The sequence below is a fragment of the Phoca vitulina genome, unplaced genomic scaffold, assembly GCF_004348235.1.
Source record: "Phoca vitulina isolate PV1807 unplaced genomic scaffold, GSC_HSeal_1.0 scaffold29, whole genome shotgun sequence".
In the NCBI taxonomy this organism is placed as follows: Eukaryota; Metazoa; Chordata; class Mammalia; order Carnivora; family Phocidae; genus Phoca; species Phoca vitulina.
Window position 1 is genome coordinate 15216941 of NW_022589732.1, and position 13661 is coordinate 15230601.

Genomic DNA, 13661 nt, shown 5'->3' on the forward strand with positions numbered 1-13661 from the left:
TTGTGTAGCCGATGGCTTGTTTTTCCTCTTTGGATACTGCCAGCTCTTGAGATGGACTCTGCTTCCCTCAGTGGTTTAAGCTGATAGAAGCCTAGCTCCAGAAACTGGGTAGGACCAGGTGATTTGCCTTCCACAGACTAATCTAAACCCTAGCATTTATTTCTTAATTGTATTTTTATTTTATTAGTTTTCCTCAGATTTATTTATCTTCTGGTGTCATTTGTGTTTGTGTAACCAGCCCTCAATTCTTTGTGAGAAAATGTGGGCATAAAGAAAGAAGTAAACCTACAAAAAATTTTTTTAATAACATTTGTTTCAAAAAAATGTATTGAGTGACTCAAATCCTAATTCCTGTGTCTGACAGCCACATTAAGCACTTCTGTTTCTCATTAAATATTTTTATAAAAGCGTATACACCATGGGGAAATTCCTTAAGGGGATGTAGAGCCATTTCTTTTTTTTTTTTTTAAGATTTTATTTATTTATCTGACAGAGAGAGACACAGCAAGAGCAGGAACACAAGCAGGGGGAGTGGGAGAGGGAGAAGCAGGCTTTCCGCGGAGCAGGGAGCCCGAAGTGGGGCTCGATCCCAGGACGCTGGGATCATGACGTGAGCCAAAGGCAGATGTTTAACGACCGAGCCACCCAGGCGCCCCTGTAGAGCCATTTCTTGTTGGATTTGGGTATCTTTGTTTTTAAAACCTGTACATTGCCCTGAGGTATATTAAGGTTTTATAATTACCAGGTACATGGACTAATTCAGGCAGCTTTAGGCACCTTAATAGAATGTTTCAATAAATTTGTGATCCAGGGGATATCTTTACTTGTGATAGAAGTCACTACAAATTTTCCATAGTCCCTTTGCTATCCTTCTCTTTAACTTTGCCCATCATTTCTTGCTAACCTTATCTTTTTCTTCATGCAGCATCTGTATGGAAGTATTTTTAGTCTAAAGGAAAATTCTTGTCTGAAAGTATCTAGAATTGAGAACAGAGTAATTTACTGCTTAGCCTGCAATTGTTTCTATGATGCTGATCTTTTTATATTGTCCAGTTAGCATCATCATCGAACAAGGAAAACAGAAAAGGTGTCCTAAAATTTTTACTTGATGGAATTTGGAGACCAATTGTAGTAATAATTTAATCATAATCTAATTCTTAAAAAAGAACAAGTAAAGCTTAATAAAAATCATATCAAATCAATTTGACCATAAGCAATTATATTGTTTGTATTGTATAATTGCAATAGTATTTTTCCTTGAAAATGTAATATTGCCCTTTGAGATTACAAGTGGTAAATAGTTTACAACCATGTAGACTTGCTAAGTAAATGTAATAGAAGTTCTTAACCTGGGCCCATGAATGAGCTTGAGATAGATGGATAGGCCACAGAAATCGAATAGAAAGTCTTCTGTATCCACACGTTTTTCTAAGGTTAGGGTCTATTGTGGTTTTTTGTACTCTTTGTTTCTTATACTAAAACCATAATGTGCTAGTTGTTGGCTTTTGATTATTCTTACTTTATGGTTGCTGAACATTGATCTGAATGTAGACTGGTTGTACTATGGTTTCGTGTACATAGTACTTTCTCTAATATATTCGAAGGGCAGATTATCATTGTTCTTGATGTGCTAGAAATCCTTAGTGTTTGTATTGTGGGAAAGTGTTTATGATATAAATGACAACTGTTTGTACAGAGATGGAGTCATCTCACAATTTAGCCAACTGATGTCTCTCAGAGAAGCTGTTACTCTAGTTACTTTCCCTGAGTAGTTCATTTAATTGTGAAAATGAAAACAAAAATTGTAAAAATAATAACTAACATTTCTTAACACTGGCAGTATGCCAAGTCCTTTACATTTATTGTCTCCTTGACTGACACAATAACTGGGAGCGCCATAGGATTATTATCCTTATTTTGCACATGGAAAACTGAGGCTCAAAGCCTAAGTAATTTGCTCAAGATCACTGATAGAGCTGGTGAGTGGTGAAGCCCAGTTTCTAGGGAGGCAGTGTGACTCCAGACGTCTTTACTGCTGGGCTGTATACTGGTCAACAGTGGTGGCTTTTCATTAACAGTAAGTCTCTCTCCCGTTTCCTCAGATGTTTAGAAGCAGTTTCCTTCAACAAATAGATTTCTGGCATTTTAAATTGTGGTAGTTGCAGTGAGCTTATTACACTTTTTAAAGCAGGTCCTATTTGTAATATTAGCAATATGGGAAGGCAGTAGGGAAAGTAGTAAATCTGTGTCTAATTAGATTTAACATCATCATCATTCCTATGCATGACTGCTAGGAGGAATACAATGCAAGTTAAAATAGAAGGGCTCCTTCCTTTCTGAAATGTAATTGCACATCTTCTGATAGTCTAGAATTCAAATTGGATATTACCACACTGGCTCCTTAGCATAACTTCTTTGTATTTATTTAAGAAAGCTCTCTTTGGTGAGGTGATATGGAAATGAATTAAACCACCGAAGATAAAACTTTATCTCTGACTTGGTGAGGGAACTCCTAAAGGATAGTATTAGTGTTTCTCATTAAAAGTGGTAAAGCTCAATTAGGTCAGATTATGAGGACTTTGGAAAGTCAAATATTCTAAGAGAGACTTCAGTTATCACCACACACTTTGTAGCATTAAGATTCCATTTGAATATTTGGGCTTTAGCATTTTTATAAAATCAGTTTAGTTCAGTTTTAAACAGATTCCTTGGTATTTCACTTTATTGGCGATATTTTGCTGTAATTTATTAATTATCAAATATTGTTGTTTCCACTACAGTACATAATATGGGAACTCTCATTTTAGGCTGCTGTAGTTGGAAAGGGAGATGCTTCTAATATCAGGTAGGGCTTTTGATGTTTTTTTTCTTTTTTTTTTTTTTAAAGATTTTATTTATTTATTTGACAGAGAGAGACACAGTGAGAGAGGGGAACACAAGCAGGGGGAGTGGGAGAGGGAGAAGCAGGCTTCCCGCCGAGCAGGGAGCCCGATGCGGGGCTCGATCCCAGGACCCTGGGATCACGACCTGAGCCGAAGGCAGACGCTTAACGACTGAGCCACCCAGGCGCCCCTTGATGTTTTTTTTCTTGAAGAAGTGAAAATTAGAGTCTGCAAACAGAATTACAAAAACAATGATACTCTCCATAAGAAAAAAGTAAAGATGAGTTTAAAAAGGAACACAGACTATCCAAAATGGGGCTGAGAGGCAAAACTGTGTTAAAAATCACTTGTGGTCCTGGCTTGTTCAATTGTTTATTCTGTTTGTCCCCCCACTCCCTTTTAGGGAGATATTTTATTAGGGCTTCTGGCAATGTTATTAGTATGAAATATTTCCGTAAATACAAGATTAGTGTACATCCTACATTGCTTTCTTGTGTTGTGTAAATGCCATAAATAAAAGAACTTTATTTTTAGATCCCTTTCTTTGGTTTTCTCCACTCTGTCCTCGCCTCTCCAGTCCCATTATCCCTGCCCTAGAGAGACCCTCCTTGTCTTTCTCTGGGACTTTTCCAATTGCCTGTACTTTGTGAAGGACCATTCACTAGTCCATATTGTTCTTTGATGTGGCAGGCTTCCAGAAGTCTCTCGGCCCTAGGGGAATCGTTCATAGTCTCAGACTCTGGATCTTTTTGGCAGAAATGTGTGTATTTTTTATCTGCTAATTATAGAGTCCAAGTGTCCTCCTCTCTGTTGACCTTCTTAGTTTTCCTTTGAATTGGTGTCCTTTGTATTGCAGATGTCACATTTCTCAAAGAGTGCTTAGCTATGTGTATTCAGCTGAAAGTGGGATAAAGCCCTGAACATTGTAAAATACACTGTTCTGTATAACCTGAATTTTGGAATTGGTATGGATGAAAGTCAGTTTTAGAATGACTAAGGTTGGACAGAAACCTATTACAATGTAGAAGTCTAGCTGGATCTGCTGGTTTCAGGGTCAGGGAAGGAAAAATATTGTAGTTTATATTGTTCCTATAATGGAGCTTCGGTAGTTCTTCCAAATAGCAGACTATCTGAGGACTACTTTTGTGAGCAGATAATACCAGTTGTTGAGGCATTATTGAGAGAGCACTTGGATTGTCTCAGACTAGTTAGTCGGGTCAAGGGAGAGATAAAATGAAGAGTGAATGAGTCTTTCTGTTGGACTCTGAGGTATGACAGCTTGTTCCACTTTTGAGCTTTGATCAAGATGGGACTGTCTAGACTTCTAATGAAGTAGGCTTCAGGTAAAGTAGCAACATTATGTCAGAGGATTTTAAATCCTCTGACATAACGAGTCTTTTTTTTTTTTTTTTAAAGATTTTATTTATTTGATAGAGATACAGTGAGAGAGGGAACACAAGCAGGGGGAGTGGGAGAGGGAGAAGCAGGCTTCCCACTGAGCAGGGAGCCCGATGCGGGACTCGATCCCGGGACCCTGAGATCATGACCTGAGCGGAAGGCAGACGCTCAATGACTGAGACACCCACGCGCCCCTGACATAATGAGTCTTAAACATTCTTTTTAACTCTTCGGATCCTAGATGTACTTGATCCTGGAGCTGCCTTTTCAACAACACATGATCCTGTCCTGGATGCTCTACATATAGATCAGTCTGTTTTCTGATCGCCTCATGTCATTTTCTTCCGAGCGTCAGGGACTCCAAGGGTGTGGGTTTTTGACCAATTCTGGATATTTTCAGCAGCCTTCAGGAATTTACCTTTGTATTCCACGTACCTGTTTGGCTTATAAGAACCACATTTGATACACTTGCAGTGCCAAGAAGATCTATGTTTTATAGCTTTGAAGTTATTTAACAGTTAAGTGCTATTTGCTGATTGATTCAGATTGTATCTGGAATGGCAAAGATTTTTGTTCATTCTTTCTCTACAAACTTTATTTTAACAAGTAGTACATTTTAAGGTTTCTCAGAATGAAGGTCTCTGTTCTTTTTATGTCTTTTCTTTGTGCATTAATCATGTACAAAGGGTACATGAGAAAATGTCATTGTTGTTATCACTGCAATGGCAAATTTTGGTTGTCAAGCCCATGACTTTTTGTTTAGTTTACAAACTGTTTTCTTGGCTGGCTCATCAAACTACAGTAGATTTGATGAAACTGCTCATCTCTAGTTACACCAGCATTGTCTGCATCTTCTCAGGTACCTTGATCTCTGTGATCTATTAATGTTTCTAAGTACATAAACATCAATTAGCTGACTAAATCAAAGTTAGCAAATGAGTCAGCCATGTAATTTGTTTGTGACATTTTGAGTTAGCAGGGCTGTGAAAAAAACCCGTTTGTATTTGTGTGTAGGTGCCCTTATCTAACGGGTCTTCAGGTGGTGATGGGGGGTTTGTACACGTAAGAAGAGGAGGTATTGCAGTGCACTGTGAAGTGCTAATCCGTTTTTAGGCTTCTGCTTGGTGCCGGACTGCTTTCCCACAGCCGACTCCAGGAGCTGCAAACTGCATACTGTTGTTTTTCCTTTTATATGTGAGCCTTTTAAGTCACAGAATATTAATGGAGAGCATAACTTTTTGCTTTATGAAAGGTAGTATTTTGAAAAATCTGCAAAATATACTATAGAGACGAAAGCTCTAGAGTGAATGTTAATAGATTTAAACTGAGAGTCTGGTCTTTACAAAGCTACAAAATAAATACTAATCAGTGGTCTAAGTAAAATCCAGGAAGGATTTGTGTTAATTTGACAAGTAGGTTTAGAATTCTTGAGCCATTATTTTTTAGAAACCAGCTTTGTTCAGACATCCTTTCTCTAATTTGCTTCACTTTTGATCTTTGATAAAACCAGCTGCAATTTTGTTTCATTAACAAACTTAACTGTTTAACAGATGTTTGTTTTGGCTTGATTGTGTCCTTTCTATTAGAAACAGCATAACATACATAGAAACCATGCTGGGCCTTTTCCTGTCTGTAGCTAGACAGGCGTTTCAGAAGAACAACTTAATTTTATTTACAAGTTCAATTTTTGTTCCTCTGTACTATTATGGTAGGTATACAAACATTTTAGCTCTTGTTCCCCCTGTCAGGGAGGTCTTTTGTTCTTAATCCTCCATCTGTTAGTCCAGTACCCTCCCCCACTCCCCTTATTTTTAGCATTGCAAAATCTTAGCATGCAGGGAAAAAGGTATTGCAGAAGAGGTAATTGAGATATCAGTGACTCTTCTACAGTTCAAGGGAGGGAATGGGACTAGCCTGGTGAATTTAGATAATTTCTTCCATCTTCTTTGATGTCAGTAAGCTGCCATATGGACAGCAACGAGGCCTACGGGAAGGAGGTGAGCTTTGGTCTGGGCTGCCTGTGATACTCAGAAGTGATGCGGGCTGGGATCCAGAGGCAGGCAGCACTTGAATGTTTCTGTAATAGTTTCTGATGCGGCCAGTCCTGATTTTTGTCCATGGTTTACTGCCATGCTTGTGATTCTCTCAGATCATAAATGGGCATGATGAAATTCAAGAAATAGAGGTTAAAGATTGTATGGGGTAAGAGAAACAATAGTAAGAGAGGCAAAGAATGCTTACACTCAAAGCCAGTATTAAAGGACCATCAAATGATGATTCCCATTTGATACTTGGTCAGCTTGTTTCCAAAAGTGGTATTTTAATATCATGTAGAAGCTTCTACCTTTTATCAAAACCCAACCCTAGCTATTGAGCCTTGAGGTGTGAATAATGCTGCAGAAGACATGATCCGCTAGTGGAAGAGTGTGGGCTGTTTGAAGAACATGAGTTATTCCAGTTAGGCTGCTGGCGGCTTGTGAGGGGACCGGGAAAGGTAGGCAGTGAAGGGACCCAGGAATGTATTTCCCCCTTAACTTTGTATCAGAAAAGTTGAAAGAGTAGTACAATAAGCGCTGCATTTCTTTCACTTAGATTCACCAGTTGTTAACATTTTGATCCATTTGTTCTTTCTCTTCTGTGTATGTATACAAACACGTACACATAGTCATAATTTTTGGCTGAACTGTTTGAAAATAAATGGCAGATGTTATGATGTTAAGATGCTATATTAAGTCATAATAATAATTATATACTGAGGAACATTTTCCTATATAACCACAATATTATTATTTCATGTAAGAAATTCAACAATGAAACAAGAGTGTTATCCAGTAGACCATATTTTCCCAAATGGTCCCAAAATGTCATTAATAACTTTTGTTTTTAATCTGTGATCCAGTTAAGGAGTGTGCATTGCATTTGGTTGTTGTATCTTTTTTTTTTTTAAGATTTTATTTATTTATTTGACAGAGACAGTGAGAGAGGGAACACAAGCGGGGGGGGGGTGGGTGGGGGGAGTTGGAGAGGAAGAAGCAGGCTTCCCGCTGAGCAGGGAGCCCAATGCGGGGCTCAATTGCAGGACACCGGGATCATGACCTGAGCCGAAGGCAGACGCCCCCTGCGCCAAGGCGCCCTGGTTATTAATATCTTTAATAGGGAATGGTTTTCCCTCTTTTTTCGCTTTTCACGTCAGTGGCTTTTTTTGTGGATTATTTTTTGATTTTTTTTTTTTTTTACAATTTTAAGAAATTTATTTTTATTTGAGTATAAGTGACACATAATACATCAGTGACATTTTTGTCAAGTCTAGGACAGTTGTCTTATGGGATGTCCCAAAATTAGTGTTTATATGATTGTGTCCTCATGATCAGATTCGAGGTAAACCTTTTTGGCAAGAATACCTACCATGTGGGTGATGTCATACCAGGAGATAAATCCTTTTAGGTTGTCTCATTATGGTGGTACTTATTTGATCAATTGACTAAGGTGCTGTTAGATATATCTTTGCCATGTGAATGGTGTGTATTAGTTTTTTCATTTGTGTGTATTAGTTTTCTGTTACTGCTGTAACACATTACCACAAACTTAGTGGCTTAAAACAATGCGTATTTATTGTCTTAACAGTTCTGTAGGTCAGAAGTCCAACATGGGCCTCACTGGGTTAAAATCAAAGCGTAGATAGGGAGCCTGTAGGGAAGAATGTGTTTCCTCACCTTTTCCAGCTTCTGCATGCTGCCTGCACTCCTTGGCTCTGGCCATCTCCCTCATCTTCAAAACCAGAGGTGTTGCATCTCTCGGACCATTTTTCCATAGTCGCATCTCTCTCTGACCACAACCTGGACAGCTTTTAAAGGATTCATGTGAGTAGATTGAGGCCATTTAGATGTAATCCAGGATCATCTCCCCATCTCAAAGTCCTTAACTTAATCGTACCTGTAGGGTCATTTTGCCATATAAGGTGACAGATTCACAGGTTTTTGGTGTTAGGAAGTGGACAGTATTGGGGGGGGTGCTGCATTATTCTGCCTGCCACGCAGTGGTTTTGGTATCCTCACCTAAATTAGTTTTTACATTGGAGGTCGCAAATCTTTGAAGGTTTGGGGGCTAAGATGTAATATGGTGTATAAATCTGCTTAGAAAAGAATGAATCACAGTTTATGGGGTTAAAGCTAGCTGAAGGCTGGGAGTCAGGCAGCCTGAGCTCTAGGTCTGATGGTACATCCTGAATCATATCCATAAGAACAGGAACAGGGGCTACCTCCTGCTTCCACTTAGTGTTTCTTGACTCACAAGTTGAACTGAAGGATGGATTTGGCAGTTTTTAACAATAGGAGTTTGGATATCCAAACTGTTCCCTGAGAAGTGCATTTAAAGTTGTAGAGAAGGATCTTTCTTTAATTGCCCACAGAGTGTATGAAAAATATATATAAGACAATAAGATAGGCTCTTTGATGATATTTTAAATACTAAGTATCATCAGAAGAATTTTATGTCTGTTATTTAAATTTGAATCCTCAATTAGAAAACTCTAAATAGGCTGAAAAGAAACTGACTTACTTAAAGAACAATATCATGCTTACAATATTATGTCAATTTTATCTCAATAAAGTTGGAAAGTAAAATATGCAGGTGGATATATATGGTATTCTTTCAGTTCTTAGTAAAAACTCAGAAAAGATAAATATCAAATCAAGATTCACAAAGGCAGTTAACCTCAAGGATTCTTTTTCTTTCATTTCTTAGTGTTTTATTAGAATCTCCCATAGTAGCTGCACTTAGTTGGAATGTGTTGAAAATACTAACTGTTCCAGTTGTTAAAGAATAACTGTTTAGTTATCAGCCTGTGAATGTGCTCTCTAGAGCTGATAAAAAAGATGATCTTGTCATCTGATGAGCTCTGACCCTCTGTAAACCTTCTAACTTATCTCATTTTCCACCAGCTATTGAAATATAACGAGATGCCAACAGTTACATCCTCACAGAGCATTTATACCAACTTATAAAATTACCTCTTTATTGGAAAATTGTGTAATATCTTGATTTCAATTTAGCATGGCATGTTGGTTAGCAATAAATCTTACTGGGGTATGCACACGATCCTGCAGGCAGTTTGCAGAACATTGATCGGGTGCAAATTGTATGCATTTTTCTAGCTTCTGAAACTTTCAGAGCAAAATGAAATAAATAGATACCACCAAGACCACCACTTTTTAGGTTGTTTTTAATCTGACACAGTAGACATCACCGTGAATCTTGCAGGAAGTACCTTGACTCTTCTAAAATTCATTATTTGTGTTTTTGACTATTTTAAAGTTCCCCATTTTGTCTGTGATATACAACAGAAGCAAAAGAACGCGGTTAAAACATGTACTTGTAACGTGTGCGTAATAAACAGTTCATATTAGATTGGATAGAGTGGAAGGCTCTATAGAAAACATGCAAGAAATTAATATTAAACGCTCAGTGCTTACTATGTACCAGGTAACATCTAAGTACTTATTATATACAAAATAATATTACATGAACTCTGAGAAGTAAGTACTGTTATTAACGGAATTTTGCAGATGAAGAAACAGGCCAGAGAAGGTACCTTTCCCAAGAGTGCACAGGAAGTGTTGGAGCTGGTGTTTTAATCTTGGCACACAGGTTGGAGTATAGCCACAGCATCACTTTCTAGGCTTCTCATTTACTTGGATGAAATCAACACATATCTACAGAATTCTAACATACAAAGCACTGTACGAGGCACTATAGAAATTACAAAATATAAACGATATTCAAATGGTAATTAAGATTATAGATTGAAACATTCCAAGACATGCAGTGATATGATTCCTTCTCAAATGACCAGTGTGGTAGTGTTCATTTACAGAGTGATTGAGATTACAGAGTAATTGAGCTCTTCTTTTCTATAGAAATGAATAATAACCACCAACATTTCGGGGCGCCTGGGTGGCTCAGTCATTAAGCGTCTGCCTTTGGCTCAGGTCATGATCCCAGGGTCCTGGGATTGAGCCCTGCATCAGGCTCCTTGCTCAGCGGGGACTCTGCTTCTCCCTCTGTCCCTGCTCGTGTGCGCGTGCTCGCTCGCTCGCTCGCTCTCAAGTAAATAAAAATAAAATCTTTAAAAAAAAAAATAACCACCAACATTTCTGTATTGCTTACTTTGAGGCAGGCACTACTTAAAGTGCTTTAAATATAGTTAAGTTGCCTATGAGGTGGTACTTCTTTTCATTCTTAGTTTAAAAAGGAGGGAATTGGGGCACTTGGGGTTAAAGGACTTGCCCAAGGTCACAGAGCCGTTGTGTAGTGGAGCCAGGATTCAAACCCAGGCATCTTGGCTCTATAGTCTGTACACTTAACCACTATGCTATACTATCTCTTATTTGCCTTACGAAGAAAAACCTCTTTTAAAGGTATTAAAAAGAGTTATACAGGTTCCTATAAACTTGGACCTCTAAGTGCCTTTTTAGTGTTTATAATAGGGGTCACTGAAAAGACTTAAAATTTATAGTATGACATGACATAAGGTGGCTTTTCCCAAATGATGTTCTGAGGTAGAATGAAGTACTCTTTTTAAGATGTTCATGATGCTAATAATGTTCTGAGATTCCAAGCCCCTGAGAAGTTCTGATACTTAATTTCCTTAACCCTCAGTTTCCCAAGATGACTTGGTGATGGGCCCTCCCCTCCCTTTCTCTTCATAACAGCCATTCACTTGTCTAGACATCTTTGCATTTGGTTAAAAGGAGTTTGGATTGTGCTGAAGTAAAGGTTATACAACTAATCTCTTTTCCCATATCTCCCAAATACACATCCCAAAGATTAATTGAAGTTGTAGTTTGTGGTTCAGAATAGAAAACCAAGAAGCATCACATTCATTTCTTGTCTACCGTGAATTAATTCAGTAAACTGTTGTATGATTAATTCTTCAACTGAAGAATAAGATTTTAGAGTTGCAGGTGAACTTTAAGATCACAAAGTTCATGTGTTGTTTTTACAGATTTATTTATCCATTTTAGAGAGTGAGAGAGCATGTGGGGGAGAGGCAGTGGGAGAGGGAGAGGGAGAGAGAGTCCCAAGCGGACTCTGCGCTGAGTGCGGAGCCTGACGCGGGGCTTGATCCCATGACCCCAAGATCATGACCTGAGGTGAAACCAAGAGTCAGACACTCAGCTGACTGTGCCACCCAGCTGACTCCAAGTTTATGTGTTTTAAGCTAAGGTCCAGAGACTGTTTCCAGGAGGTTGTGAACCTCTGAAATTTTATGCAAGTTGTTGGGCTTATATGCTTATGAGTATTTTTGTGGAGCTTCTCCCTCTCCCCTCCTTCAACAAGTCATTTGACTCAGGCCAGTGGTTCCCAGACTTTGCTGCACATTTGAATCATCTGAGAAGCATTTAAAAATTCTGAAGCCCAGATCATAGCCCACACCTGCTAAATCAATGTTGAGGGTGGAAGGCAGGTGTTAGAACTTCTTGAAAAGCTCCAGGTAATGCCAATGTGCAGCAGAAGTTTGGGAATCACTGCCCAAGGCTAACTTGCTTACTTTTTTTTTTTTCTTTTTAAAAGATTTCATTTATTTATTTGACAGAGAGAGAGGGAACACAAGCAGGGGGAGTGGGAGAAGCAGGCCTTCTGCCAAGCAGGGAGCCCGATGCGGGGCTTGATCCCAGAACCCTGAGATCATGACCTGAGCTGAAGGCAGTCGCTTAACCGACTGAGCCACCCAGGCGCCCCTAACTTTATTTTATAGATGTGTAAGAGTCTACACTCAGGTGTTTGAGGAAACAGTCTAGATGTGTTAATTGGGTGAGGCCCCGGTTTTTGCTGAAAGGGATCTTACAGATCATTCTAAAGAAAAAGGCCCTGGAGCCAGAATGCTTAGTTCAGATCCTGACTTCTCTGCTGGCCAAGTCCATCCTGTGCCTCAGTTTCCTCAGCTGACAAATGGAGATAATACACAGACTGAATGGGGGTTGTTTGCTCCAGCTGCATAGCCCTCAGATATCAAGGTAGTGAGCTCTCCCTAGGCCATGATAGAAAGGGCCACTGAGCAGAGTCCAGGTTGTGGAAGGGGCAGCGTCCCTTCTGCTCTTGAGGGTAAAGTGTAAATTGGTGTCCTTATCACCTTCTAATGAAGACCTTCTTCCTACTGGATGCTTGCTCTACTCACATAGGCCACTAGTGGCTAAAATCCACATTTCTCTGTTGTTGCTTCCCCACTTCTTGTTATTTAAATAGTTAGAAAAAGAGTATGTTTTCAGAGTAACACATGTTCACTGGATAGACTTCGAAAAATCCAGAAAGGTTCAGGGGCGATACACCATGACTGCAGATTTCACTCCAAAGATAACTACTGTTAAAAACTTTGTATGTTCTTCCACTCTTTTTTTAACCCCTACATGTATATATTTGTTATATTTAAATAAAAAGAGGACTGTATTAGCTATATAATTTTTTTAAATTTTATTTTATTATGTTAATCACCATACGTTACATCATTAGTTTTTGATGTAGTGTTCCATGATTCATTGTTTGTGTATAACACCCAGTGCTCCATGCAATATGTGCCCTCCTTAGTACCCATCACCAGGCTAACCCATCCCTCCACCCCCCTCCCCTCTAGAACCCTCAGTTTGTTTCTCAGAGTCCATAGTCTGTCATGGTTCGTCTCCTCCTCCGATTCCCCCCCTTCATTTTTCCCTACTATCTTTTTTTTTTTTAACATATATTATTTGTTTCAGAGGTACAGATCTGTGATTCAGCAGTCCTGCACAATTCACAGCGCTCACCATAGCACATACCCTCCCCAGTGTCTATCACCTGGCCACCCCATCCCTCCCCCCCCCCACCACTCCAGCAACCCTCTGTTTCCTGAGATTAAGAATTCCTCCCATCAGTGAGATCATGTGATACATGTCTTTCTCTGATTGACTTATTTCTTAACTATATGATTTTATATGTTGCTTTCTACATTTAAAATCTGTTTTGAGCCTCTTTCTATATTGTTGATTATCCTTTGCAGTGTGACTTTAAATGGCTGGAAGTATTTATGCTGACTTTGTTTTTCAACACATAGGATGTTCCTAACTGTTTTGCTATTACAGATAATACTGCTACTGAAAATCTGTGTATACAGAGGTAATTATTTCCCATAGGATAGATTATGGGAGGAGGTATACTGGGGCATAAACATGAATTGTTTTCCTAAGAGTTTTGGAACATAGTATCAATAAGTAGGCAGATTATGAGAGGCTTTGGGCCTCCACTTGGCTTCCTAGCCCCCCTTTTTATCTTGCTAATGTGGTAGAGGGAAGAGTGAACCCCTGTTACTTTCCTTTGTGTTTCTTTGATTACGAATAACTCGAACATGTTTTG

The 13661-nt window shown here is 38.9% G+C and overlaps 1 protein-coding gene across 5 annotated transcripts in view; it reads left to right on the forward strand.

Moving 5' to 3' along the window:
* The window catches only part of KAT6B (lysine acetyltransferase 6B), a 180886-nt gene that overhangs the window by 16379 nt on the left and 150846 nt on the right, over positions 1-13661 (forward strand). The gene's annotated exons all lie outside the window — the stretch shown is intronic.